Raw genomic sequence first — 4,854 nt, forward strand, 5'->3', positions numbered from 1 at the left:
CCTGTTGCCCCCCGTCCCGTCCTGTCCCGGTGCACAGGCTGCATCCACAAGCTACTCCATGGCGGCCGGCGCCGCAGCTTATATAGGCTACGGGACATACACGAGGCGGCGGCTCCGGCAGATGTGATCGACTCACTCGCAAGTGGGAGGAAAGCAACAAAAGTCCACTTGGCAACCCGGCGCCCCCCCTCCCCAGTGCAGGCTCGCTCGCTCCTCAGCCTCGCGCCGACGTAAGGAGCCGGTCCCGAGCGGGGCTGTGCCCTGCCTTTAACCGGGAAGGCGCGGAGGCGCCTCTGAACTAGGCATCGCCCGCCCGCCGCGCCGCGCCCCGTCCGCCGGCCCCCCTCGGACCCCGCGCCTTGGCTGTCACTTGCCAGGGGCGCGGGGGAAGCTGCGTGGTTGCCAGGAACTTTCTGTCCCTCTGTCCGTCCGTCTGTCTGGGGGAGGGGGGCGGAGCTGGGCTGCACCTCAGTCGGGAAGCCTGCGGTTATGTGGCGGTGGTAAGGAGCCGGCATCTGCCTCCTTCCGTTATTCTTGTAAAGGGTAATTCTCCAGCGCTAGGAGCCGTGACTGGAAATCCCCCCCGCCCCAGCCCGGGGGGAGAGGCGCCGCGATCCACGCGGGCTCTGTCCCGAGCGGGGCCGGTCCCCCCATGGCGGGGAGTGCCGCGGGGCAGAGAGCTTTCCCGGTGCCTCCCCCCTGAGACACCCAGCAAAACCCTCCCCCTAAGCCTGGATCCTGCCAAATTAACACTCACCCACCCTGCCTCAGAAACACAGTAACAGGGGGATAGGGGTGATGCTGAAACATGATCCAGCTGAACTTTTCTGTTTGCTTTTATTGTGTGGCTAAACCTCACCCTCGCAGCAGCGAAACGACAAATAGAAAGTTGGATCGAGCGGTGGGATATTCTCCATGCAGGAGAGGGGACGCCCCCCCAGTGCCTGTGTACTTCGATCGGTAGGTGAAGCTTGGAGCTGGAAAGCCAGAGCGCTCCCCTCGCCCCTCCCTTCCTACACTCGGGAGTCAGGCAAGCTGTGAACACGGTGCCATCCCCGAGGCAGGCGCTGACAACAGCGACACGTAGTGGCAGCGAATGTAATTAAGCTCCAGGGAGCGTTCTATAGAGGGGTGTCCCGCTGCGAAGTGAAAGTGACTTGGAGGGTAAGCTGAAAGAAACGGAAAGAGATCAACATCAGGGGCTGCAATTAATCCGAGCCCTTCCTCCAGAAGCCATTCCTCCGAGCCTTCCTTTCTCCTGGGTGTACATTCCAGATCGTGCGTGTAAACTTCTGCAGGGCGTGCGAAACTTTACTATAAAATTGTTACAATAGCTAAAGTACTGCTCTGCTGAAGCCCAGCAAACGTGCTTCTATGCCTGACTCCAGTTCATTTCTTTGTATCCGGTGTGTGTGTGAGCGAGAGAGAGTGTGTGAGCCAGAGAAAACTCCATATTTGTGGAGGTGCCTGTCAGACTTCTAGTTGGCAAAAGAAGACACTGTACAAAAGAATTCTGTCTTTGTTAGTTCCTCTGTCACACACACAGCTGTCTGTATATGGGAGAACATACCTGTTTCATTTCAAAGAACAAAATGGGAGATTTATCCTAGTACCTAATAGAGTGAATATGAAATGTGAACACATCCTGTGAAAACAATACCAAACTTTTATATAGCCCTTTTTATACAGCTTAAAGCCTTTTACACACACACACACACACACAAACCGGTTTGGCTGGGACAGTCCCTTTTTTAAGCCCAGTTCCGGCCTTCATGACATTTTTGGGCATTTGTCCCGTTTGCTCTTGCCAGTTGATCAGATGATCACATGAGCAAATGTCCACTTGTGTCAAAAAAGTGGGGTGCCGAGGAATGTGGGCAGGAGCAGCGATGCCAGCCCCATGCAAGGGGGGAGGCAGGGCTTTGGTGGGGAGTAGGCAGGGGCTTGGGTGAGCAGTGACGCCAACACCATCCTCGTGCGGGGGAGCAGGCAGGGCATGGGCACACAGCAAAGACAGCCCCAGCCTTGCGCAGGGGAGAATAGGGGCTCAGGCGAGCAGATTGGGCCAGCCCAGAGTGGGAGGGAGGGAGGGCTCAGGCTAGCCCCAGATGGTGTCCCATTTTCTCTTTGGAAAATATGGTCTCCCTATTTATAAATACACATATTTTAGTCTAACTCCCTGTTGAGTTTGATACATACAGTGGTGCCATTTCAGATTTTGGTAGGAGGGGAGGGGTAACTTTAATTGTGATTCCAGGGGCTACTTGGGCACCTGAAAACTCTTGGTTTTTTGCAGATAATAACTTAGAAATTATCTGAAGGTGTACTGTATCTAATTCCTATATAAAGAAAGAAAATTAAATAAATATTAGACCCACTCACCTCTAATACTAACATGTTCTGACATCTTGTGTTAATTCACTTAAGGGACACTAGTTAAGATTATACATTAAAATTTTAAACCTACTTTGTTACAAAAACAACAAGGAGTTCGGTGGCACCTTAAAGACTAACAGATTTATTTGGGCTTAAGCTTTCATGGGTAAAAAACCTCACTTCTTCCTCACGAAAGCTTGTGCCCAAATAAATCTGTTAGTCTTTAAGGTGCCACCGGACTCCTTGTTGTTTTTGTGGATACAGACTAACACGGCTACCGCCTTATACTTACTTTGTTACTAACTCTTGAATACAACAATTGAAACAATTGTAGAAAAATCTAGATTACTTTCTATCATTTTTTTGCAGTTCACCAAGTTTGGAATAGATCATTTAACTTTTGGAAACATCATACTAGGGCAAGGCCCCAAGCGTTTATACTACAACTGCCTGGGGCTCTAGGAGTGTTACCCCACTACAAATAGACTAGAAACTGACTTTAAACAGGAGTGAAACTGACACTTTCAAGTCATTTTCATAATATTTCCAATCCCAAATGTTCAAAAATCATGAATCAAGCTCACCAAAAATCATGAGATTGTCTTTAAAATAATGAGATTATGTAAAAATAATAGATCTGGTGTTCTTTTTATTTGCATGCTGCTTTTTGAGCCTTTAGGGTGCCCCAGGGTCACATTTTTAAGCTTTCTCCACAGCCACAAGGGCTAGAAACTTTTTCTTTAAGAATGAATCATAGAATATCAGGGTTGGAATGGACTTCAGAAGGTTATCTAGTCCAATCCCCTGCTCAATGCAGGACCAATCCTCAGACAGATTTTTGCCCCAGATCCCCAAATAGCTCCCTCAAGGATTGAACTCAGAACCCTGGGTTTAGCAAGCCAATGATCAAACCACTGAGCTTATCCCTCCCCCAACATGAAGGCTGAAATCATCACATATCCACTTGACTCCAGCTGCTGGGACTTTAAGGAAAACAATAATGATCATGACAAAATCATGAGAGTTGGCAACACTGCTTTCACTTCTGTTTAAAGGCTAGTTACGTTCCAGAAGGGTCTTAAAAACAACACTACATTGATTGAGTTGCAGTTTTCACAGGAGAATATTTAAAACCAAACACCAAGAAAATCCCCCATTTTAAAGTTGAGAAAAAAATTGAGACTTCTGAGGTATATCAGGGCCACTGCAGGCAGGAAGGGAAAATAAACAGGCATAGGATCTCTAAGCAGCTCTTCCTCTTGAAAGAAAGTTGGAGGGTCAAATCTTCTAGTCTTTAATGAAGTAAAACTTCTATTGCCATCAGGGCCTCCACTCATAAATATTAACATCACAGTGAACATGTGATAGTATATGGTCAATAACTATACACTTCATATTTAAGTATCTGAGCCATCTTATCCAGAGTTATACAGCTTATACACATTGGCTTAGGAACTACATTTTCTGGCACATTCTGAACAGTGCTGAGCACAGAGATGGTGCCCAGTGAATAATACATATCATGACAATAACCATTGACTTTATCCACTCTGTGGATGCAATTTCTGTTCTTTGTTCTGGAATTGGCCTGGATACAGCTGAAACCCTAATCTGATGTATAATCACATCTGATACTCATACGACACTCTCTCATTCCTTCCTTTTCTCAAACTCAGAACAAAAAAAGACAAAACAAAATGGTTTTCAGTTAAAATCTAAAATTGCACAGCAGGCATTGCTGTACAACTCAGCTTGGGGCAGAACCTGCCACCCATTGGCAGTTAAGTGCTCTCCTCTCATCTGACTCTCTTTCTCTCTCTTTCTTTCTTCATCCTTCTTGACTCCTGTGCTGCTTTTCACACTGTCAACCATGACATCCTTTCCAATCACCTGGGACCAATTGCTGGAGTCTCAGAGAACTGGCTACCTTGGTTTTGCTCCCATGGATCAGAGTCCTCTTTGGCCTGGTCTACGCTGCAGGGGGGCGGGGGGAGTGTGTTGATGTAAGATACACAACTTCAGCTATGGGAATAGCGTAGCTGAAGTCGACGTATCTTAGATCGACCTACCTCCCGTCCTCACGGCGCGGGATCAATTGCCGTGGCTCCTCCGTCGACTCCGCTACCGCTGCTCGCCATGGTGGAGTTCCGGAGTCAACGGGAGCATGTTCGGGGATCAATAGATTGCGTCTAGACGAGACGCGATCTATCAATCCCCGATAGATAGATCGCTACCCGCCGATCCGGCGGGTAGTCTGGACGTACCCTTTTTTGCAGCATGCAGCAGAGAGAAAGGCTGATCCAGTAGATAGAGAACTAGCCCTGAGAGATCTGGGTTCTACTCCCCTCCCTGATGGACTTTGTGTATAACCTCAGGCCAGTGCCTTGGGGACAGAGTTTCAAAGGTTTTTAGGCACCAAAAGTTGCAGCTAGGCATCTAGTGGGATTTACAAAGCACCTAGCCTTCTAGGTACTTTTG

The sequence above is a fragment of the Terrapene carolina genome, unplaced genomic scaffold, assembly GCF_002925995.2.
Source record: "Terrapene carolina triunguis isolate 2854851 unplaced genomic scaffold, T_m_triunguis-2.0 Scaffold42, whole genome shotgun sequence".
In the NCBI taxonomy this organism is placed as follows: Eukaryota; Metazoa; Chordata; order Testudines; family Emydidae; genus Terrapene; species Terrapene triunguis.